We start from the raw sequence: 27499 nt of genomic DNA, 5'->3' as shown, positions 1-27499 counted from the left end.
TAATCTACAGCATTAACTTCAGAGTAGTCTACAGCATTAACTTCAGTGTAATCTACAGCATTAACCTCAGAGTAGTCTACAGCATTAACTTCAGTGTAATCTACAGCATTAACTTCAGAGTAGTCTACAGCATTAACTTCAGTGTAATCTACAGCATTAACTTCAGAGTAGTCTACAGCATTAACTTCAGTGTAATCTACAGCATTAACTTCAGAGTAGTCTACAGCATTAATATCATTGTAATCTACAGCATTAACTTCAGCATAATGTACAGCATTAATATCACTGTAATTGACAGCATTAACTTCAGAGTAGTGTATAGCATTAATATCACTAATCTACAGCATTAACTTCAGTGTAATGTACAGCATTAATATCACTGTAATCTACAGCATTAACTTCAGTGTAATGTACAGCATTAATATCACTGTAATCTACAGCATTAACTTCAGTGTAATGTACAGCATTAACTTCAGTGTAATGTACAGCTTTAATATCATTGTAATCTACAGCATTAACTTCAGTGTAATCTACAGCATTAACTTCAGAGTAGTCTACAGCATTAACTTCAGTGTAATCTACAGCATTAACTTCAGAGTAGTCTACAGCATTAACTTCAGTGTAATCTACAGCATTAACTTCAGAGTAGTCTACAGCATTAACTTCAGTGTAATCTACAGCATTAACTTCAGAGTAGTCTACAGCATTAATATCATTGTAATCTACAGCATTAACTTCAGCATAATGTACAGCATTAATATCACTGTAATTGACAGCATTAACTTCAGAGTAGTGTATAGCATTAATATCACTAATCTACAGCATTAACTTCAGTGTAATGTACAGCATTAATATCACTGTAATCTACAGCATTAACTTCAGTGTAATGTACAGCATTAATATCACTGTAATCTACAGCATTAACTTCAGTGTAATGTACAGCATTAACTTCAGTGTAATGTACAGCTTTAATATCATTGTAATCTACAGCATTAACTTCAGTGTAATCTACAGCATTAACTTCAGAGTAGTCTACAGCATTAACTTCAGTGTAATCTACAGCATTAACTTCAGAGTAGTCTACAGCATTAACTTCAGTGTAATCTACAGCATTAACTTCAGAGTAGTCTACAGCATTAACTTCAGTGTAATCTACAGCATTAACTTCAGAGTAGTCTACAGCATTAACTTCAGAGTAGTCTACAGCATTAATATCATTGTAATCTACAGCATTAACTTCAGCATAATGTACAGCATTAATATCACTGTAATTGACAGCATTAACTTCAGAGTAGTGTATAGCATTAATATCACTAATCTACAGCATTAACTTCAGTGTAATGTACAGCATTAATATCACTGTAATCTACAGCATTAACTTCAGTGTAATGTACAGCATTAACTTCAGTGTAATGTACAGCTTTAATATCATTGTAATCTACAGCATTAACTTCAGTGTAATCTACAGCATTAACTTCAGAGTAGTCTACAGCATTAACTTCAGTGTAATCTACAGCATTAACTTCAGAGTAGTCTACAGCATTAATATCATTGTAATCTACAGCATTAACTTCAGCATAATGTACAGCATTAATATCACTGTAATTGACAGCATTAACTTCAGAGTAGTGTATAGCATTAATATCACTAATCTACAGCATTAACTTCAGTGTAATGTACAGCATTAATATCACTGTAATCTACAGCATTAACTTCAGTGTAATGTACAGCATTAACTTCAGTGTAATGTACAGCTTTAATATCATTGTAATCTACAGCATTAACTTCAGTGTAATCTACAGCATTAACTTCAGAGTAGTCTACAGCATTAACTTCAGTGTAATCTACAGCATTAACTTCAGAGTAGTCTACAGCATTAACTTCAGTGTAATCTACAGCATTAACTTCAGAGTAGTCTACAGCATTAACTTCAGTGTAATCTACAGCATTAACTTCAGAGTAGTCTACAGCATTAATATCATTGTAATCTACAGCATTAACTTCAGCATAATGTACAGCATTAATATCACTGTAATTGACAGCATTAACTTCAGAGTAGTGTATAGCATTAATATCACTAATCTACAGCATTAACTTCAGTGTAATGTACAGCATTAATATCACTGTAATCTACAGCATTAACTTCAGTGTAATGTACAGCATTAACTTCAGTGTAATGTACAGCTTTAATATCATTGTAATCTACAGCATTAACTTCAGTGTAATCTACAGCATTAACTTCAGAGTAGTCTACAGCATTAACTTCAGTGTAATCTACAGCATTAACTTCAGAGTAGTCTACAGCATTAACTTCAGTGTAATCTACAGCATTAACTTCAGAGTAGTCTACAGCATTAACTTCAGTGTAATCTACAGCATTAACTTCAGAGTAGTCTACAGCATTAACTTCAGTGTAATCTACAGCATTAACTTCAGAGTAGTCTACAGCATTAATATCATTGTAATCTACAGCATTAACTTCAGCATAATGTACAGCATTAATATCACTGTAATTGACAGCATTAACTTCAGAGTAGTCTACAGCATTAATATCACTAATCTACAGCATTAACTTCAGTGTAATGTACAGCATTAATATCACTGTAATCTACAGCATTAACTTCAGTGTAATGTACAGCATTAACTTCAGTGTAATGTACAGCTTTAATATCATTGTAATCTACAGCATTAACTTCAGTGTAATCTACAGCATTAACTTCAGAGTAGTCTACAGCATTAACTTCAGTGTAATCTACAGCATTAACTTCAGAGTAGTCTACAGCATTAACTTCAGTGTAATCTACAGCATTAACTTCAGAGTAGTCTACAGCATTAACTTCAGTGTAATCTACAGCATTAACTTCAGAGTAGTCTACAGCATTAATATCATTGTAATCTACAGCATTAACTTCAGCATAATGTACAGCATTAATATCACTGTAATTGACAGCATTAACTTCAGAGTAGTGTATAGCATTAATATCACTAATCTACAGCATTAACTTCAGTGTAATGTACAGCATTAATATCACTGTAATCTACAGCATTAACTTCAGTGTAATGTACAGCATTAATATCACTGTAATCTACAGCATTAACTTCAGTGTAATGTACAGCATTAACTTCAGTGTAATGTACAGCTTTAATATCATTGTAATCTACAGCATTAACTTCAGTGTAATCTACAGCATTAACTTCAGAGTAGTCTACAGCATTAACTTCAGTGTAATCTACAGCATTAACTTCAGAGTAGTCTACAGCATTAACTTCAGTGTAATCTACAGCATTAACTTCAGAGTAGTCTACAGCATTAACTTCAGTGTAATCTACAGCATTAACTTCAGAGTAGTCTACAGCATTAACTTCAGAGTAGTCTACAGCATTAATATCATTGTAATCTACAGCATTAACTTCAGCATAATGTACAGCATTAATATCACTGTAATTGACAGCATTAACTTCAGAGTAGTGTATAGCATTAATATCACTAATCTACAGCATTAACTTCAGTGTAATGTACAGCATTAATATCACTGTAATCTACAGCATTAACTTCAGTGTAATGTACAGCATTAACTTCAGTGTAATGTACAGCTTTAATATCATTGTAATCTACAGCATTAACTTCAGTGTAATCTACAGCATTAACTTCAGAGTAGTCTACAGCATTAACTTCAGTGTAATCTACAGCATTAACTTCAGAGTAGTCTACAGCATTAATATCATTGTAATCTACAGCATTAACTTCAGCATAATGTACAGCATTAATATCACTGTAATTGACAGCATTAACTTCAGAGTAGTGTATAGCATTAATATCACTAATCTACAGCATTAACTTCAGTGTAATGTACAGCATTAATATCACTGTAATCTACAGCATTAACTTCAGTGTAATGTACAGCATTAACTTCAGTGTAATGTACAGCTTTAATATCATTGTAATCTACAGCATTAACTTCAGTGTAATCTACAGCATTAACTTCAGAGTAGTCTACAGCATTAACTTCAGTGTAATCTACAGCATTAACTTCAGAGTAGTCTACAGCATTAACTTCAGTGTAATCTACAGCATTAACTTCAGAGTAGTCTACAGCATTAACTTCAGTGTAATCTACAGCATTAACTTCAGAGTAGTCTACAGCATTAATATCATTGTAATCTACAGCATTAACTTCAGCATAATGTACAGCATTAATATCACTGTAATTGACAGCATTAACTTCAGAGTAGTGTATAGCATTAATATCACTAATCTACAGCATTAACTTCAGTGTAATGTACAGCATTAATATCACTGTAATCTACAGCATTAACTTCAGTGTAATGTACAGCATTAACTTCAGTGTAATGTACAGCTTTAATATCATTGTAATCTACAGCATTAACTTCAGTGTAATCTACAGCATTAACTTCAGAGTAGTCTACAGCATTAACTTCAGTGTAATCTACAGCATTAACTTCAGAGTAGTCTACAGCATTAACTTCAGTGTAATCTACAGCATTAACTTCAGAGTAGTCTACAGCATTAACTTCAGTGTAATCTACAGCATTAACTTCAGAGTAGTCTACAGCATTAACTTCAGTGTAATCTACAGCATTAACTTCAGAGTAGTCTACAGCATTAATATCATTGTAATCTACAGCATTAACTTCAGCATAATGTACAGCATTAATATCACTGTAATTGACAGCATTAACTTCAGAGTAGTCTACAGCATTAATATCACTAATCTACAGCATTAACTTCAGTGTAATGTACAGCATTAATATCACTGTAATCTACAGCATTAACTTCAGTGTACTGTACAGCATTAATATCACTGTAATCTACAGCATTAACTTCAGTGTAATGTACAGCATTAACTTCAGTGTAATGTACAGCTTTAATATCATTGTAATCTACAGCATTAACTTCAGTGTAATCTACAGCATTAACTTCAGAGTAGTCTACAGCATTAACTTCAGTGTAATCTACAGCATTAACTTCAGAGTAGTCTACAGCATTAACTTCAGTGTAATCTACAGCATTAACTTCAGAGTAGTCTACAGCATTAACTTCAGTGTAATCTACAGCATTAACTTCAGAGTAGTCTACAGCATTAATATCATTGTAATCTACAGCATTAACTTCAGCATAATGTACAGCATTAATATCACTGTAATTGACAGCATTAACTTCAGAGTAGTGTATAGCATTAATATCACTAATCTACAGCATTAACTTCAGTGTAATGTACAGCATTAATATCACTGTAATCTACAGCATTAACTTCAGTGTAATGTACAGCATTAACTTCAGTGTAATGTACAGCTTTAATATCATTGTAATCTACAGCATTAACTTCAGTGTAATCTACAGCATTAACTTCAGAGTAGTCTACAGCATTAACTTCAGTGTAATCTACAGCATTAACCTCAGAGTAGTCTACAGCATTAACTTCAGTGTAATCTACAGCATTAACTTCAGAGTAGTCTACAGCATTAACTTCAGTGTAATCTACAGCATTAACTTCAGAGTAGTCTACAGCATTAATATCATTGTAATCTACAGCATTAACTTCAGCATAATGTACAGCATTAATATCACTGTAATTGACAGCATTAACTTCAGAGTAGTGTATAGCATTAATATCACTAATCTACAGCATTAACTTCAGTGTAATGTACAGCATTAATATCACTGTAATCTACAGCATTAACTTCAGTGTAATGTACAGCATTAATATCACTGTAATCTACAGCATTAACTTCAGTGTAATGTACAGCATTAACTTCAGTGTAATGTACAGCTTTAATATCATTGTAATCTACAGCATTAACTTCAGTGTAATCTACAGCATTAACTTCAGAGTAGTCTACAGCATTAACTTCAGTGTAATCTACAGCATTAACTTCAGAGTAGTCTACAGCATTAACTTCAGTGTAATCTACAGCATTAACTTCAGAGTAGTCTACAGCATTAACTTCAGTGTAATCTACAGCATTAACTTCAGAGTAGTCTACAGCATTAATATCATTGTAATCTACAGCATTAACTTCAGCATAATGTACAGCATTAATATCACTGTAATTGACAGCATTAACTTCAGAGTAGTGTATAGCATTAATATCACTAATCTACAGCATTAACTTCAGTGTAATGTACAGCATTAATATCACTGTAATCTACAGCATTAACTTCAGTGTAATGTACAGCATTAATATCACTGTAATCTACAGCATTAACTTCAGTGTAATGTACAGCATTAACTTCAGTGTAATGTACAGCTTTAATATCATTGTAATCTACAGCATTAACTTCAGAGTAGTCTACAGCATTAACTTCAGTGTAATCTACAGCATTAACTTCAGAGTAGTCTACAGCATTAATATCATTGTAATCTACAGCATTAACTTCAGAGTAGTCTACAGCATTAACTTCAGTGTAATCTACAGCATTAACTTCAGAGTAGTCTACAGCATTAACTTCAGTGTAATCTACAGCATTAACTTCAGAGTAGTCTACAGCATTAACTTCAGTGTAATCTACAGCATTAACTTCAGAGTAGTCTACAGCATTAACTTCAGAGTAGTCTACAGCATTAATATCATTGTAATCTACAGCATTAACTTCAGCATAATGTACAGCATTAATATCACTGTAATTGACAGCATTAACTTCAGAGTAGTGTATAGCATTAATATCACTAATCTACAGCATTAACTTCAGTGTAATGTACAGCATTAATATCACTGTAATCTACAGCATTAACTTCAGTGTAATGTACAGCATTAACTTCAGTGTAATGTACAGCTTTAATATCATTGTAATCTACAGCATTAACTTCAGTGTAATCTACAGCATTAACTTCAGAGTAGTCTACAGCATTAACTTCAGTGTAATCTACAGCATTAACTTCAGAGTAGTCTACAGCATTAATATCATTGTAATCTACAGCATTAACTTCAGCATAATGTACAGCATTAATATCACTGTAATTGACAGCATTAACTTCAGAGTAGTGTATAGCATTAATATCACTAATCTACAGCATTAACTTCAGTGTAATGTACAGCATTAATATCACTGTAATCTACAGCATTAACTTCAGTGTAATGTACAGCATTAACTTCAGTGTAATGTACAGCTTTAATATCATTGTAATCTACAGCATTAACTTCAGTGTAATCTACAGCATTAACTTCAGAGTAGTCTACAGCATTAACTTCAGTGTAATCTACAGCATTAACTTCAGAGTAGTCTACAGCATTAACTTCAGTGTAATCTACAGCATTAACTTCAGAGTAGTCTACAGCATTAATATCATTGTAATCTACAGCATTAACTTCAGCATAATGTACAGCATTAATATCACTGTAATTGACAGCATTAACTTCAGAGTAGTGTATAGCATTAATATCACTAATCTACAGCATTAACTTCAGTGTAATGTACAGCATTAATATCACTGTAATCTACAGCATTAACTTCAGTGTAATGTACAGCATTAATATCACTGTAATCTACAGCATTAACTTCAGTGTAATGTACAGCATTAATATCACTGTAATCTACAGCATTAACTTCAGTGTAATGTACAGCATTAACTTCAGTGTAATGTACAGCTTTAATATCATTGTAATCTACAGCATTAACTTCAGTGTAATCTACAGCATTAACTTCAGAGTAGTCTACAGCATTAACTTCAGTGTAATCTACAGCATTAACTTCAGAGTAGTCTACAGCATTAACTTCAGTGTAATCTACAGCATTAACTTCAGAGTAGTCTACAGCATTAACTTCAGTGTAATCTACAGCATTAACTTCAGAGTAGTCTACAGCATTAACTTCAGTGTAATCTACAGCATTAACTTCAGAGTAGTCTACAGCATTAATATCATTGTAATCTACAGCATTAACTTCAGCATAATGTACAGCATTAATATCACTGTAATTGACAGCATTAACTTCAGAGTAGTGTATAGCATTAATATCACTAATCTACAGCATTAACTTCAGTGTAATGTACAGCATTAATATCACTGTAATCTACAGCATTACCTTCAGTGTAATGTACAGCATTAACTTCAGTGTAATGTACAGCTTTAATATCATTGTAATCTACAGCATTAACTTCAGTGTAATCTACATCATTAACTTCAGAGTAGTCTACAGCATTAACTTCAGTGTAATCTACAGCATTAACTTCAGAGTAGTCTACAGCATTAACTTCAGTGTAATCTACAGCATTAACTTCAGAGTAGTCTACAGCATTAACTTCAGTGTAATCTACAGCATTAACTTCAGAGTAGTCTACAGCATTAATATCATTGTAATCTACAGCATTAACTTCAGCATAATGTACAGCATTAATATCACTGTAATTGACAGCATTAACTTCAGAGTAGTGTATAGCATTAATATCACTAATCTACAGCATTAACTTCAGTGTAATGTACAGCATTAATATCACTGTAATCTACAGCATTAACTTCAGTGTAATGTACAGCATTAACTTCAGTGTAATGTACAGCTTTAATATCATTGTAATCTACAGCATTAACTTCAGTGTAATCTACAGCATTAACTTCAGAGTAGTCTACAGCATTAACTTCAGTGTAATCTACAGCATTAACCTCAGAGTAGTCTACAGCATTAACTTCAGTGTAATCTACAGCATTAACTTCAGAGTAGTCTACAGCATTAACTTCAGTGTAATCTACAGCATTAACTTCAGAGTAGTCTACAGCATTAACTTCAGTGTAATCTACAGCATTAACTTCAGAGTAGTCTACAGCATTAATATCATTGTAATCTACAGCATTAACTTCAGCATAATGTACAGCATTAATATCACTGTAATTGACAGCATTAACTTCAGAGTAGTGTATAGCATTAATATCACTAATCTACAGCATTAACTTCAGTGTAATGTACAGCATTAATATCACTGTAATCTACAGCATTAACTTCAGTGTAATGTACAGCATTAACTTCAGTGTAATGTACAGCTTTAATATCATTGTAATCTACAGCATTAACTTCAGTGTAATCTACAGCATTAACTTCAGAGTAGTCTACAGCATTAACTTCAGTGTAATCTACAGCATTAACTTCAGAGTAGTCTACAGCATTAATATCATTGTAATCTACAGCATTAACTTCAGCATAATGTACAGCATTAATATCACTGTAATTGACAGCATTAACTTCAGAGTAGTGTATAGCATTAATATCACTAATCTACAGCATTAACTTCAGTGTAATGTACAGCATTAATATCACTGTAATCTACAGCATTAACTTCAGTGTAATGTACAGCATTAACTTCAGTGTAATGTACAGCTTTAATATCATTGTAATCTACAGCATTAACTTCAGTGTAATCTACAGCATTAACTTCAGAGTAGTCTACAGCATTAACTTCAGTGTAATCTACAGCATTAACTTCAGAGTAGTCTACAGCATTAACTTCAGTGTAATCTACAGCATTAACTTCAGAGTAGTCTACAGCATTAACTTCAGTGTAATCTACAGCATTAACTTCAGTGTAATCTACAGCATTAACTTCAGAGTAGTCTACAGCATTAACTTCAGTGTAATCTACAGCATTAACTTCAGTGTAATCTACAGCATTAACTTCAGAGTAGTTATGGAAAATAAAGAGCATGAAAGTATGAGAAGGGTTAAAGGGTTAAAGCATGAAGACCACTGGCGATCTGTTACAAGGCGCCTGTGGAATGCTACACGTGTCAAAAGGTCACTGTGGCAGGATGGGATAAGAATAGAGGAATGCTCCTACACCTGAGCAGAGAAAGGTTGGAGCCAAAAGGTCACTATGGCCGGATAAGGTAACAACAATTTGTAAAGTCTGCCTCGTCTGCTAAATATTATCATGGCAGGTTGGGACAGGTCGTGATAATAAGTATTTAGGACATGACATTAAATATCTAATTAATAGCAGAGTCAACCTGCTTGATACCCTTGACAATAAATGTCTAATCAGTACTTAGTAGAGTCAGCTGGCTTGACACCCTTCACAGTAAAATATCTAATCATGACATTAGAATAAGATGAAGTAAGGTCTGGAATGAAAGACCATTGTTGCAGAAGTGACAGTAAAATATCTAATCGTGACATTAGAATAATATTAAGTAGAATGTAGGAAAAACCATAGTTGCAGAAAGATAGAGATAATAGGAATTAACATCATTGGTTTATTGTATAACTGGAGTGAGGTAATTCTGATTAACACAGCTGGACATGTTGATAAGCTAAAAACAAAGATTAAAAAAGGTATAAAGAGTCATGGACCCTGAGGTTCAGGGGCATTCAAGAATTTGCTTTCTGAGAGTCACGGTTTTTTGATTGCAAATAAAAGTGATATTAATGCTGTAGACTATGTCATGGAGAAAGTGTAGAGAATCACCAGGAGACATGAAGAGTTCCTCAAGGAATAGGGTTTTTAGATTAGATTCCTTACAGTGTGGAAACAGGCCCTTCGGCCCAACAAGTCCACACTGCCCCGCCGAAGCGCAACCCACCCATACCCCTACATCTACCCCTTACCTAACACTAATGGCAATTTAGCATGGCCAATTCACCTAACCTGCACATCTTTGGAGTGTGGGAGGAAACCAGAGCACCCGGAGGAAACCCACGCAGACACGGGGAGAATGTGCAAACTCCACACAGAGAGTCGCCTGAGGCGGGAATTGAACCCGGGTCTCTGGCGCTGTGAGGCAGCAGTGCTAACCACAGAGCCACCGTGCCCCCCCCCCTTCCTCACTGTAATATCACTGTAATCTACAGCATTAACTGCGGAGTAGCCTACAGCAATAATACCACTGTGAAACCAAACCGGAAATAAATGGAGAAATTCAGCAGGTCTGGCAGTTTCATTCTTTATGTTTTGAATGCACCCAGGATCAGCAGTATCTCTGTGATGTACAACAGTCCTCACACAGCTGTTGTCTCTGCATTTTGAAATCCATACTCAGTGCCATGTGCTGCTATATGCATATTCTCAACCTTCCCGTCCACTCGTTGAGTGTTTACTATCCCTTCTGACCTTCTGCTCTTAGGTTCTGAATGGTTTGTATTCAGCAAAGATCTTCGTTTTAGCCCTGTGCATTTGGATTCTTCAATGAATTTTGGCTGTGACACAACGTTGAACTCTTCTTCCATAGCCTATCCCTCCGTTCCCAAGTTTTTGAACAGGAGTCCTCTCTCCATCCAACATATCCTTTCACCCATCCCCAACATTCTTCCTCCACTGGACATCTTCCTCTAGCATTTTCCCTGCACTTGACTTGTTCATTGAGAACTGCTGGCATGACATTTGGTTTTCTGAATATTTCTGCCCTCTTCACCCATTCAAATCCATCTCCCTCTGACTGTGCTCAGATCCAATCCTGACTTTATCATCAAGCATCCAACAAGGCTGGTGCTGCTGTTGTCTGGAGGCCACATCTAACGATCTCCACCGAATCCTGGCCCTACCATTGAAAACCAGGCCATTGTGTCCATCACTGTCACCAACCTCATGGCATCTGGTGATCTCCCCAGCCCAACCCCCAACTACCTCCTAGCTCACAATCCCCTAACCCCCAAAATCCACAAATAGGACTGGTCCACGATTGTTCTGAAACTTCACAAGAGTTTCAGAATTTCCAGTTCACAGGCCCCAGCTGCCTCCTCTACACATTGATTCCCCGTCAAGATGGTCTTGAGGCTGTCTGCCTCTATCTGGATAAAAGGCGTGAACCATCCCCATCCACCACCACCTTCCTCTGCCTGGTCAAGCTTATCCTCGTTTTGAACAACTTCTCCATTAACTCTTACTCACTCTCTTCAGTTCAAAGAGGTGCCATGGGTCCCATGTAGGCCCTAGTTAAGCCTATCTTTTTGCGGAGTGTATGGAACAGTCTTTATTCTGATCCTATTCTGGCCCCCACCCACAACACTTCCTCCGGTAGGTTGATGACATAATTTGTGCCGTTTTCTTCTCTCATCTGGAATTTGGAAAAGTTTATCAATTTCACTTCCAATTCCTACTTCACTCTCACCTTCAACTGATCCGTCTCTGATTCCTCCCTTCCCTTCCTCAACACCTGTGTCCATTTCTGGGTATAGGCTGGCTTCCAATATCCACTGCAAACCAACCAACACCAACAGTTAACTTGACGATACACCCTCACACCCTGCTTCCTATAAGACTCTATTCCATTTTCCCAGTTCTTCAGTTTCCATTGTATCTGTTCTGATGATGCCACATTCTGCAGGAGGTTTCAGAAATGTTCACATCTTTCCTCAACTGAGGTTACCTAGATACAGTGGCTACAGAGCCCTCGCTTGTGCATGTCCAATCCATCTCCCACATTTCTGTGCTCACTCCTTTCCACAACAACAAGAAGGTCCCTGGTCCTCAGTCTCTACACTACCAGCCTCCACATCCAAAGGATTGTAAGCTGCCATTTCTGCCATCTCCAGTGGGATTCCACACGAGACACATATTCCCCATCCCTCCATTCTCCCTCTGGGACACCCTGGTCCACTTCTCTTTCACTCCCAACACCTCCTTGCAATTGCAGAATGTGCAACACTTTACTGTTTACGTCCTCCATCCTCACTATCCAAGGCCCTAGACATGCATTCCTAGTGGAGCAGCACTTTGCCTGCACTTCATTCAATATAGTGTACTGCATTTGCTGCTCAAAATGTAGTCTCCTCTACACTCGGGAAACTATGCATAGACTGGGTGACTGCTTTGCAGAACACCCACCTTCTGTCTACAAAACAGACCCAGAGCTTCCAGTTTCCTGCCACTTCAACATACCTCCCTGTTCCCTGGCCAAAATCTCTGACTCAGGTTTGCTGCAGTGTTCCAGGGAAACTCAGCGCAAGCTGGAAGAATAGCATCTAATTTTCCACTTGGGAACTGTGCAGCCTCAGAACTCAATATCAAGTTCAATAATTTTTGGACATGAGCACCTTCTCCCATGTCTTTGCCCACCCCATACACACCAGGCCTTGTCATCACATGGACTGCTTTCAGCACAACCAACCCATTTTCACCCACTTAAGGTCTTGCTGGTCAGATTTTCATTCTCCCCGGCTCACCGTTATCTGCTCCTTTACCTCCCCAACTGTTGTTTTCGCTCTCTCTTGACTCCACCTCCACCTATCATTTACTCTTACCCCTTCCCACACCCCATCTTTAGCATATAGAACAACCTTTTAGTAGTTTCAAACAATTCTGGAGAAGGGTGAATGGTTGAGAATCATTGAGTTTGTTTCTCTTTCCACAGAGTTTTAGAAGTTGAGGCTCTATTGTCAGAATGTCGGGTCATCTCACTGAAAGATTGACTCTGTTTCTGTCTCCACAGATGCTGCCAGACCTGCTGAGTTCACCAGCTATTTCTGTTTTTGTTTCATATTTGCAGCATCTGCAGTTCTTTGTTTGTTGTATGAGTAATATCAGTGTAATGTCCAGTAACATCAGTATAATGTCCAGTAAAGTCAATGCATTATACAGCATTAATCTGCGTTATAATATAGGGTAACATGAGAGAAATATACAGGACTATCAGTGTAATGTACGAGATTAACATGGTAATTTACGGCAGTAGCATCACTCAAATGTACAACAGTAACATCAATGTTATATACATTTTAAGTTCAGTGTAATGTACAGTAACATCACTGTAGTGTACCAGAACATCAGTGCAGTGCAGTGCATGTTTACGTCCTCCATCCTCACTATCCAAGGCCCTAGACATGCATTCCTAGTGGAGCAGCACTTTGCCTGCACTTCATTCAATATAGTGTACTGCATTTGCTGCTCAAAATGTAGTCTCCTCTACACTAGGGAAACTATGCATAGACTGGGTGACTGCTTTGCAGAACACCCACCTTCTGTCTACAAAACAGACCCAGAGCTTCCAGTTTCCTGCCACTTCAACATACCTCCCTGTTCCCTGGCCAAAATCTCTGACTCAGGTCAACAACATCAACAATGTACATTCAATTTCCGCATTGGCTGAGGTTGCCATGAAGGATTCTCTGTCTCAAACTATCCCCTCACCTGAGGCATGGTGACCCTCAGGTGATGAGCGAGCTGCCTTATGTTCCTCTGGGACTCTAGTGACTAACTTGACCATTAGTAATTTCAGAATAATGTGCAGCATTAACATGTGTATATTGTACAGTAACATCATATAACACAGAACTCTAATGTACAGGGACATTAGTGTAACATACATAAGCAACTCTAAAGTAACAAAGAACCCAGGCTATGTCTGTAAAGTTCATAATAGCTTTGTAAATAGTTAGTGATGCAAATGAACCTCAGATTCTCAACTGTAAAAGATTATCTGTGCTCTATATTTTGCAGAATAACAATGACATCAATGTGTACTCATGATCGTAGCTTCTGCTGAGGGTCTTCATGTGGCTGTAAAAGTCAATCCCTGTCCTGCAGATCTTTGGTCTCAAGAGGCAGGGTGTCCTGAGGCAGTGGAACACGGAGAGTAGGATTCATATCCTTTTCTTTCCTTCTCTGCTACCATTCTGCCTCATCAGGAAGACCAAGTGACTGAAAGTGTGATGCCGGTTGATGGACACGCCACAGTTTTTCTCCAGTTAGTTGCCACCGCCTGCCAGGGACCTGTTGCCCCACTTCAAGGAGACCTTCAGAATGCCTTTGCTGCATTGTTTTTATTTGTAATGTTTTGAATTTGAATTTCCCTTGGAACACTGGCCATTCGAGTTGATAAGATAGGACCTGGTGGGGGAGATACATTTTGGCCAGTGTCCACACGAATGTAATTGATTTTTCAGCAGTTTTTGCCTGAATGAATGTACATTCAAAAAGGAGAGAATCTTTTGTCTGCCAGTCTCCCATCGAAAATGAAGAGGAATTCATAGAATCCCTGCAGTGGGGAAACAGGCGATTTGGCCCCACACTGACCCACTGAAAAATAACCCACCCAGACCCATTCCCCTACCCAGTGTTCTACACTTATTCCTGACGAGTGCACCTACCCTACATACCCCTGAACACTATGGGCAATTTAGCATGGCCAATTCATCTAACCTGCAAATCTTTGGGCTGTGGGAGAAACTCTCACAGACACAGGGAGCACGTGCAAACTTCACGCAGACAGTTACCTGAGGTTGGAATCAAGCCCCAGGTTCCTGGTGATGTGAGGCAGCAGTGTTAACCACTGAGCTACCATGCCATCCCGGTGAAAATACTCTTGTGCTGTTCTGTATCTCTGATAAGCAGTCAGGTCTCATTATTTAACACTCCAGAAACTTTAACACTACAGGAACTGTAACACACAGGAGTTACAGCACTACGTAAACTGAAACACAACAGAAAGTGTCGCATGCAGAAATCATAACATACAGGATCTGTAACACTCCTGAAATAATGTTCTGGAAATGTAAATACACAGGAGCTAGAGCAAACAGAAAATGCAACACACAGGAGCTGTAGCACATAGGAACTGTAATCTACAGGAAATGCAACATGCAACAATATTCAGAAACTGTATCCACAGACACTAACACAAAGGAACAATAATACTATAGGAACTGTAACACACAGAAACTTCAACATACACAAACTGTAACACATCACTTCAAGGATAAGTGCACCAAAATCTGTAGACATTTGGGATGGTTCAGAGAGGATTAATGTGTTCAGGATGAATTTGATATGGGTGTATCAGACATTGTAAGGGATTCTATGATGATAGAGAAACTCAAGATGTATCTAATAGTATGAGATACTCAGAAGAACCAGAGTGTGAAAAGGAATAAGTAGAAAGGATAAGGATTGAGTGATAAAGTGTAAAGGCCACTCTAGATAGGTCAGAGAGAACAAGAGCTGCTCATCTTATAGAGGAGAATGTGGGGATATCTCAGGAAATGTTGAGCAGGTAAGGACTCTCTAGATGGATCATAATAGATACAAAAGGTTCAGGCAGGATTTAATTAGTTCAGGATGGGTCAAAGAAGGGAAGGGTTCTCATGAAGCATCAGAGTAGATAAGGATTCTCAAACTGGATCAGAAGGAGTCAAAGAAGGAACATAAGAATTAAGAGGGAGATGGGTAATTCAGTTCTTTGAGCCTGACCCACCATGTAGCATGATCAAGGCTAATATTATTGAACCGAACCTTCTGGATAAGTCTTTTATGTCGCACCTTGTCAAATGTCTTTTGGATGTCTGGATGTGCCGCATCCACTGAATCTCCATGATCCCTCTTGCTGGTTGCATCCTCAATGCCTTTCATGAAACTACGCTGACACTGGTGAATTGAGTTTTGTTTTTCAAAATGTCAGTTATCTCCTCCTTTATGATTGACTCCAGCAACTTCCCCACGACAGAGGTCCCACTTTTTGCCTGCAACCTTTTTTGGATAAGGATGTCACATTGGCATGTTTCCAATTTTCCAGGTACTTTTCTAGAATCCAGGGAATTTTGGAATTCCGGAATGATTGCATCCACTATCTCTGCTGGCATTGCAATAATACTCTAGAGTGCAGGAAATCAGGTACTGGGGACTTTTTTGCTTTTAATCTCACCAGTTTACTTAATATCTTCTCTCTAGTTATAGTAATTTCACCAAGTACCTCTGTAGTAGATTTTGGGAAGAAATTATTATCTTTCATGATGAAAACAGAGACAAAAAAATTGGTTTAATGCCCTCTGCCTTTTCTGAGTTTCCCATTATTACGTCACTATTTTCATCCTGTAAAGTCTGTGTGAAGCTGAACTGTGCAAGTCTGTGTGGTGTAGATGCTGTAGATTACACTGATATTAATGCTGTACATTACACTGAAGTTAATGCTGTAGATTAGTGATATTGGCAATTTAGCATGGCCAATTCACCTAACCTGCACATCTTTGGATTGTGGGAGGAAACTCATGCAGACACAGGGAGAATGTGCAAACTCCACACAGAGAGTTGCCCAAGGCTGGAATAGAACCCGCTGTGAGGCAGCAGTGCTAACCACTGAGCCACTTTGCCTCCTCTGTTGTCTCTGTTTCTGGGTTAAAGTGTTCTTATTTCAGTCAGTCAATATTTTCAAACTGCTGTGCTGTGAATTTGATCTCACAACATCTAGATTTTAATTCGAGGCCTCAGGGTTATTAATCTTCCCTTTCACATCAACCACTCAATCCCAACAAAACAAAAAAAACTGAAAGAACTGTAGATGCTGAAAATCACAAACAAAAACAGAAATTACTGGGAAAACTCAGCGGGTTTGACAGCATCTGTGCAGAGAAAGCAGAGTTAACATTTCTTCAGAACTGGGAACTGAAGGGTCACTGGATCCAAAATGTTAACTTTGATTTCTCTTCACACATGCTGTTAAACCAGATGAGTTCACCCAATCGCATCAATTGGGTTGGACATTAATCAATATTGTTAAAATCACTGCTCTCACAATTCATTGAATATTCACCATGTACAAATTTCCCAACCAGAGGGAGGAAACAGCATAACAAACCCAGTAATCCTTGTGTCTGAATGAATTGATTGTACTGATCTTCTATGTTGAAGCATACAAGATTGGGGGCGGGGGGCGGGGGCGGGGATGGGAGGGGGGGTCGGGAGTAGCATGTGCCTGTCGTAAGCTTTACTGTTTTTTTCCTTCCCCCTGGGCATGACTATCCTTCATGTTACTGTCTCTTAACCTCTTCCTAATGTTAGAGCTCCTGCCTGTTCAGCAAGTCAAAGGAGGAGGTGCCAAGGAGAAGACAACATATGAGAGAATGGAAGGGTAGTTGAGATCACATGGAAACCCGTGGGACCAAGGAATAACTGTGCTTTAAAGGTGTGATGTTGAGATCCAAGATGGGGCGACCAAGTAGGTCTGAGTCTGTAGTGCTTTGCCTAAGACTCTGGCAAGGTGAGGCCCCCACCTTCACCTTTTAAATAATTCAGGAAAGCTTTTACCCAGCATTCTTAGTCATTTCACATCAAACTTTAACAGTTTGGTGTTTTTAAAAAAATGATTAAGGGCAAAAATCCCTTGCAGTTCGCAACAGGCAGGGACCCCTCCCCCACCTCCTCCCCCAGCAGCAGAGACGTTCACGGCCACCTCGGGGAACTTACCTGCAGAGGGGAGCCTGATCTCCGGGATCAACAAACTTCAAGAGAAGATCGATGCCTTTATTGAGGAGTCCCGGTCCAGGCGGGAGTCATTCTCAGTTGTGCTGCAGAAACACGACCGAGAGATTGAAAAATTCGAGCAGTGTGTCGGAGGGCCTGAGAAACTGCTGCTGAGTCATCTGTGGGTCAGGTCAGGGCTCTGGAATGGCGAGTCCGGACCCTGGAGGAGCACATCGACGACCTCGAGAATCAGGGCTGTCGGAAAAATATTCGGTTGCTGGGCCTTCCCGAACGGGAGGAGGAAGACCAGCTTGTGGATTTCTTGGAGTGATGGCTCCCACAATTATTGAAGTTGGAGTCGGGGCCAGGCCGGGCCCACTGGGTTGCTGTGTGCAGGCCCGGGTTGGACCAGTGCCCCCGCCCGAATCGAATCCGACTCCAATACTACAAAAAAAAAACAAATGCTGCTAGAGATCTCCAGAGTCCTGGGGAAGGATCCCCAGGCCATGATGCACAAAGATAATGTTATTTCAGGACTCCTCTCCAGCTGTGGTCCACAATTGATGAGGTGAAGAAATGTCTGAGAGCATTAAATATTCAATACTCCTTGCGATATCCGGCAACGTTGTGCTTCAGCCTTGGAGGATCCGTATATAACTTTGGATCACCGGAGAAAATAAAATAATTCTCGGACTCACTTAAATAGACTGCAGGACTTGAACTGTATGGATAACGACATTATTTTGCCCCCCCTCCCTTTGTTTACCCTTATTTCTTTCTACATCTCTCTTTTAGTCATCTTTCAGTGGGGTGCGGGTGGCGGGGGTGGGGGGGGGTGATTATTCTTCAATCTTTCTTTGGTATCCTTTTTATAGCTTGTGTGGCCTATTTGATTTGTGGGGGAGGCTTTTTCTAGAGCGGGGTTTTCTTTTTTATTCTTCTTATTTAGTTGCCTAATACTTGCTGGGATTGTAATTTTGTAACTTTATATATTTCTATTTTGTCTTGTTTTTATTAAACGTATCCAGGTGTTGGTGTGGGGGGAGGGGTGGGTCACTCACTTTTAACTCCTGTTTTATAAGACACTTGAATTTATTTACTCCATTTTGTAATGCCTGGGCCGAGGGAAGGGCCCGCGCTAGGAGAGGTTGTGGTGGGGTTATTGATAGGTAGTTATGCCCCCTGGGAGCAAGGGGGAAACTCTCCTTTCAAATATGTTTTGTGTTATTTTTATTTAGGAGTAGTTCTTAATTGTGTTGATTTAAATGTTTTGAAGAGTTTTTTTTATTTGTGAATTTTCTATGGTCTTTATTCAAGGTATTTTGGGTGGGGTTCTTCCTCGTAGGGGGTCTCGGGCTTGCCTGGACGATCATGGCTAGTCATTCATTTAGGTAGTGCACCTGGAATGTCAAGGGGAGCCACTCACTAATCAAAAGGAAAAAGATATTATCAAGTCTCAATAAAGAAAGGGTTGATATAGCTCTCTTACAGGAGACACATCTACTTGATAAAAAATACTCAAAGGTACAACAGGGTGGGCCAAGTGTTCTTTTCATCTTTCAGCTCAAAAAGTAGGGGAGTAGCCATTCTTATGTGGAAGAATCTTCCCTTCCACTATGTTAAGCTAGATAAAAGATGAGTCTGGACAGTATATATTGATCAAAGCCCTAATATACGGAGAGGAATATGGAATTTTGAATCTTTATTGTCCCCTGGTGCATCCCTTTTAAATTTGTAACGGAAGCATTCTCTAAGTTAATGGATTCCGGGGTCTGCCATACAGTTGTAGGAGGAGATTTTAACTGTGTTAAGGACCCAATCTATTCGGTATGTTCTCAGGTGACAAAATCAATTTTGTGTAATCGGAGGCCATGCTGTTTGGAGGTTTTGCCAGTATATCCAACTTACTGGACGGATCTTGCTTTCCCTTTCGGTGGTCACTGAAGGGTTTTCTATACTTAGTTATTTTTATCACCGTAGTATTTGGTCAGCTGCATAAAACCAATTACGTACACTTGTTAGAGAAAATAAGGCAAGACTCTCAACGCTGGGGAGATCTCCCAATACCCTGATTAGGCAGAGTAGCCCTAGTTAAGATGAATATCCTACCTCATCTTCTATATCCTATGAGAATGCCCCCCTTGATGCTGCTGAGACAGGAGTTGCATACGCTTTGTGGTTGGCTCGGCTCCTTTACTTGGAATTGTAGACGGCCCCTTATCAAATTAGAGAAGCTGCAGATTCTACAAGCAAGGGGTGGGCTGGACTTTCCAGACTTTAGGAGGTACCAGTTGGACTCTTTATTATCCTATGTGGCTGATTGGGTCACTTGTGACCCACAATCAATCTAGTTAGATATTGAGGCCTCCCCAAGCAAAATGTCCCCTCATCAATCTATTATTGATAAACAAGATGAGAGTTATTATGGACTATTGTAAAAATCTTATTGTACTAAATACAATTAAAGCCTGGAGGATAATGTGACAAGATGAGGGTAACCTGCAAAAAACCCTCCCCTTATACTCTCATAGTGGGAGCATCGGGTTTCCAGCCAGGGCTGACAGACGCTACATTTAAAACTTGTGAGTTCAGAGGTATCTCCTGCTTGGGGGACCTGTTCGATGGGGAGGTTAGGATATGTTTTGAGCAGCTGCACCAGAAGTTTGGACTGCCTAACAAGGACCTCTTTCGGTATTTTCAAATAGGAGACTTTATACAAAATAAGACCACACTTGATAGTCAATCCTTACAAATCGGACAGGGAAAGGAGAGTGCTATGGCCGATGGGGCCGCCCGCGATCAGTACTCTTTATCACTCACCAAACAATAAGGTCTCGAAGGACATAGAACAATTATATAAAACCTGGAAGTAAGACTTAGGGTTGGAAATCTCTTTAGAAATATGGGAGGATTTCTGGGAAAATGCCAGAACGTTCTCTATCTGGAACAGAACTCAGGCTTCTCAATTAAAGGTACTTCACAGGGCTCATATAGCACTCGCAAAGTTCAAGGCAGGAGCATTCCCAATGTGTCCGAAATGTAAAATAGAAGTTGACACTCTCACGCATTGTCTATTGACATGCCATAAGATCCGTAGGTATTGGGATAGAGTAGAGAATGCCTAGGCAGAGATTTTGGGTATGGAGATTGGATCAGATCCAACGTCCCTACTTTTGGGCACCCAAATTTCCCCTCTTTGGATGTATACGGAAGGAAATTATTTACTATCCTCTCCTTTGGAGTGAGGAAAAATATTTTAGTGAATTGGGTACCCGAAGGCCCCCCCCCCCAGGACTTTCAAATTGGTACAAGTATAGTCATGGAATATATCCCTCTTGACTTCCTCATGAAAATGGTGCACAAAAAAATGGAATTATTTTACCAAACATGGCAGCCCTTTTTGAACCATATCGACACAGATATTTTGGTCATATTGTGCAGGGGAGTTTGTTTAGCTGTGGTAATGATTCTAGCTGGAGAAAGTGAGGACTGCAGATGCTGGAGATCAGAGCTGAAAAGGTGTTGCTGGAAAAGCGCAGCAGGTCAGGCAGCATCCAAGGAGCAGGAGAATCGACGTTTCGGTTCCTGAAGAAGGGCTCATGCCCAAAATGTCGATTCTCCTGTTCCTTGGATGCTGCCTGTCCTGCTGCGCTTTTCCAGCAACACAGTTTCAGCTCAGTAATGATTCTAGCTGGTTTGGGGTCTTCAGGAGGAGGAATCACATATAAATATGAGTTCTATTATGACTCGATATAAATCTATTTTGAGCGTGTATCTAGTTATTTAATGACTTTGTTGTTTACTGTTACAGTGTATGATATCCTATTTTATATTTTGGTTGTTTGTAGAATAGATTAGTAGTCAGTTGTTTTTTTTTGTTTTTTAAATTTATTTAATTTTACATTGGTGTGGTTATCATATTGTAAAGTGGAGTACACTTGTTTGTATTATTTTTGAAATTTGGTAACAACATCACAAAATTTTCTTTATTCAATAAAAATACCTACATAAAAAAGGTATGATGTCGAGGTTTGCCACTTCCACAACACAACTCGCTCCCACACACAATACAAATGCAAATACTTGATTGGACACTCAGCTGAAGGACATGATAACAATGAGTTATTCACAGCAGCAGTTGACCTGAAAATGTCACATTGGATGAGGCAAAAAGCCCCCCAGCTGGTAACATTCCAGACAGTTTTCTTATTTCACAGCATATCAAACAGCAACACACAAATATGCACATTTCAGCATCACACTGACATGTGCACAGTTCAGCATCACACAGACATGCACAGTTCAGCATCACACAAACATGCACAGTTCAGAATCACACCAACAGGTGCACAGTTCAGCATCACACTGACATGCACAGTTCAGCATCACACCTACACATGCTCAGTTCATCATCACACCGACATGCACAGTTCAGCATCACACTAACTTGCACAGTTAAGCATCACACTGTTATGCACAGTTCAGCATCATAATAACATGCACAGTTCAGCTACATACTAATATGCACTGTTCAGCTACGTACAAACATGCACACTTCAGCATCACACAGACATGCACAGTTCAGCATCACACAGACAGGCACAGTTCAGCATCATACTAACATGCACAGTTCAGTATCACACTGACCTGCACAGTTCAGCATCACACACACATGCACAATTCAGCATCACACAGACATGCACAGGTCAGCTTCACACAGACACGTACACAGTTCAGCATCACACAGACTTGCACAGTTCAGCATCACACAAAGAAGCTCAGTTCAGCATCACACTGACATGCACAGTACAGCATCACAATGACATGCACAGTTCAGCATCACAGTGAAATGCATAGTTCATCTTCACACAGGCTTGAACATTTGAGCATCACACAGACATGTACAGTTCAACATCACAGTGACATGCACACTTCAGCTTCACACAGACACGTACACAGTTCAGCATCACACTAACATGCACAATTCAGCATCACACTAACTTGCACAGTTCAGCATCATACACATATGCACAGTTCAGCATCACAATGACATGCACACTTCAGCATCAGAATGACATGCACAGTGCAGTCTCACACAGACACATGCAGAGTTCAGCATCACACCGACATGCACAGTTCACCATCACACTGACATTCACATTTCAGCATCACGCAGACACATGCACAGTTCAGCATCACACCGACATACACAGTTCAGCATCACGCAGACACATGCACAGTTCAGCATCACACTGACATGCACAGTTCAGCATTACAAAGACATGCACAGTTTAGCATCACACAAACAGGCACAGTTCAGCATCAAAGTGACATGCACAGTCCAGTATCACACTGACATGCACAGTTCAGCATCATACTAACATGCACTGTTGAGCATGACAATGACATGCACACTTCAGCATCACACTAACATGCACAGTTGAGCATCACACAGACATGCACAGTTCAGTATCACACTGAGGTGCACAGTTCAGCATCACACACACACGTACACAGTTCAGCAACAAACAGACATGCACAGTTCAGCATCATACAAACATACATAGTTCAGCATCATACAAACATGCACAGTTCAGTATCACACTGACATGCACAGTTCAGCATCATACTAACATGCACAGTTTAGCATCACACTGACATGCACAGTTCAGCATCACACTGACATGCACAGTTCAGCATCACACTGACATGCACAGTTCAGCATCACACTGACATGCACAGTTCAGCATCACACTGACATACACAGTGCAGCATCACACAGACACATGCAGAGTTCAGCATCACACCGACTTGCACAGTTCAGCATCACACTGACTTGCACAGTTCAGCATCACACTGACATGCACAGTTCAGCATCACACTGACATGCACAGTTCAGCATCATACTGACATGCACAGTTCAGCATCACACTGACATGCACAGTTCAGCATCACACTGACATACACAGTGCAGCATCACACAGACACATGCAGAGTTCAGCATCACACCGACTTGCACAGTTCAGCATCACACTGACATGCACAGTTCAGAATAGCACAGACACATACACAGTTCAGCATTACAAAGACACACGAACAGTTCAGCATCACACCGACACATGCACACTTCAGCATCACACTGACTTGCACAGTTAAGCATCACACTGACATGCACAGTTCAGCATCATACTGACCTGCACTGTTCAGGATCACACAGATGCATACACAGTTCAACATCACACTGACATGCAAAGTTCAGCATCTCACAGACATGTACAGTTCAGTATCACACAGACACATGCACAGTTCAGCATCACACTGACATGCACAGTTCAGCTTCACACAGACTCGTACACAGTTCAGCGTCGCACAGGCAGGCACAGTTCAGCTTTGTACAGACACGTGCACAGTGCAGCATCACACTGACATGCACAGTTCAACATCACACAAAGTTGCACACATTCAGTATCATACAGATATGCACAGTTCAGCATCACACTGAAAAGCACAGTTAAGCGTCACACAGACTTGCACAGTGCAGCATCACACTGACACAAGCACATTTCAGCATCACACAGACATGCACAGTTGAGCATCACACAGACATGCACAGTTCAGCATCACACAATCTTGCACAGTTCAGCATCACACAGACATGCACAGTTCAGCACCACACTGACATGCACAGTTCAGCATCACACTGACATGATCAGTTCAGCATCACACAGACATGCACAGTTCAGCATCACACTGACATGCACAGTTCAGCATCACACTGAAAAGCACAGTAAAGCATCACACAGACTTGCACAGTGCAGCATCACACTAACACAAGCACATTTCAGCATCACACAGACATGCACAGTTCAGCATCACACTGACATGCACAGTTCAGCATCACACTGACATGCACAGTTCAGCATCACACTGACATGCTCAGTTCAGCATCACACTGACATGCTCAGTTCAGCATCACACTGACATGCACAGTTCAGCATCACACTGACATGCTCAGTTCAGCATCACACAGACATACACAGTTCAGCATCACACTGACATGCACAGTTCAGCATCACACTGAAAAGCACAGTTAAGCGTCACACAGACTTGCACAGTGCAGCATCACACTGACACAAGCACATTTCAGCATCACACAGACATGCACAGTTGAGCATCACACAGACATGCACAGTTCAGCATCACACAATCTTGCACAGTTCAGCATCACACAGACTTGGACAGTTCAGCATCACACTGACATGCACAGTTCAACATCACACAGACATGCACAGTTCAGCATCACACTGACATGCTCAGTTCAGCATCACACAGACATGCACAGTTCAGCATCACACTGAAAAGCACAGTTCAGCATCACACTGACATGCACAGTTCAGCATCACACAGACATGCACAGTTCAGCATCACACTGACATGCACAGTTCAGCATCACACAGACATGCACAGTTCAGCATCACGCTGACACGCTCAGTTCAGCATCACACAGACATGCACAGTTCAGCATCACACAGACATGCACAGTTCAGCATCACACTGAAAATCACAGTTCAGCATCACACTGACATGCACAGTTCAGCATCACACTGACATGCACAGTTCAGCATCACACTGACATACACAGTGCAGCATCACACAGACACATGCAGAGTTCAGCATCACACCGACTTGCACAGTTCAGCATCACACTGACATGCACAGTTCAGCATCACACTGACATGCACAGTTCAGCATCACACTGACATGCACAGTTCAGCATCACACTGACATACACAGTGCAGCATCACACAGACACATGCAGAGTTCAGCATCACACCGACTTGCACAGTTCAGCATCACACTGACATGCACAGTTCAGAATAGCACAGACACATACACAGTTCAGCATTACAAAGACACACGAACAGTTCAGCATCACACCGACACACGCACACTTCAGCATCACACTGACTTGCACAGTTAAGCATCACACTGACATGCACAGTTCAGCATCACACTGACATGCACAGTTCAGCATCACACTGACATGCACAGTTCAGCATCACACTGACATACACAGTTCAGCATCACACTGACATACACAGTGCAGCATCACACAGACACATGCAGAGTTCAGCATCACACCGACTTGCACAGTTCAGCATCACACTGACATGCACAGTTCAGAATAGCACAGACACATACACAGTTCAGCATTACAAAGACACACGAACAGTTCAGCATCACACCGACACATGCACACTTCAGCATCACACTGACTTGCACAGTTAAGCATCACACTGACATGCACAGTTCAGCATCATACTGACCTGCACTGTTCAGGATCACACAGATGCATACACAGTTCAACATCACACTGACATGCAAAGTTCAGCATCTCACAGACATGTACAGTTCAGTATCACACAGACACATGCAGAGTTCAGCATCACACTGACATGCACAGTTCAGCTTCACACAGACTCGTACACAGTTCAGCGTTGCACAGGCAGGCACAGTTCAGCTTTGGACAGACACGTGCACAGTGCAGCATCACACTGACATGCACAGTTCAACATCACACAAAGTTGCACACATTCAGTATCATACAGATATGCACAGTTCAGCATCACACTGAAAAGCACAGTTAAGCGTCACACAGACTTGCACAGTGCAGCATCACACTGACACAAGCACATTTCAGCATCACACAGACATGCACAGTTGAGCATCACACAGACTTGCACAGTTCAGCATCACACAATCTTGCACAGTTCAGCATCACACAGACATGCACAGTTCAGCACCACACTGACATGCACAGTTCAGCATCACACTGACATGCTCAGTTCAGCATCACACAGACATGCACAGTTCAGCATCACACTGACATGCACAGTTCAGCATCACACAGACATGCACAGTTCAGCATCACACTGAAAAGCACAGTTAAGCGTCACACAGACTTGCACAGTGCAGCATCACACTAACACAAGCACATTTCAGCATCACACAGACATGCACAGTTCAGCATCACACTGACATGCACAGTTCAGCATCACACTGACATGCTCAGTTCAGCATCACACAGACATACACAGTTCAGCATCACACTGACATGCACAGTTCAGCATCACACTGAAAAGCACAGTTAAGCGTCACACAGACTTGCACAGTGCAGCATCACACTGACACAAGCACATTTCAGCATCACACAGACATGCACAGTTGAGCATCACACAGACATGCACAGTTCAGCATCACACAATCTTGCACAGTTCAGCATCACACAGACTTGGACAGTTCAGCATCACACTGACATGCACAGTTCAACATCACACAGACATGCACAGTTCAGCATCACACTGACATGCACAGTTCAGCATCAC

Source organism: Chiloscyllium punctatum, chromosome 27 (assembly GCF_047496795.1).
Source record: "Chiloscyllium punctatum isolate Juve2018m chromosome 27, sChiPun1.3, whole genome shotgun sequence".
In the NCBI taxonomy this organism is placed as follows: Eukaryota; Metazoa; Chordata; class Chondrichthyes; order Orectolobiformes; family Hemiscylliidae; genus Chiloscyllium; species Chiloscyllium punctatum.
This window is presented reverse-complemented; position numbering follows the sequence as displayed.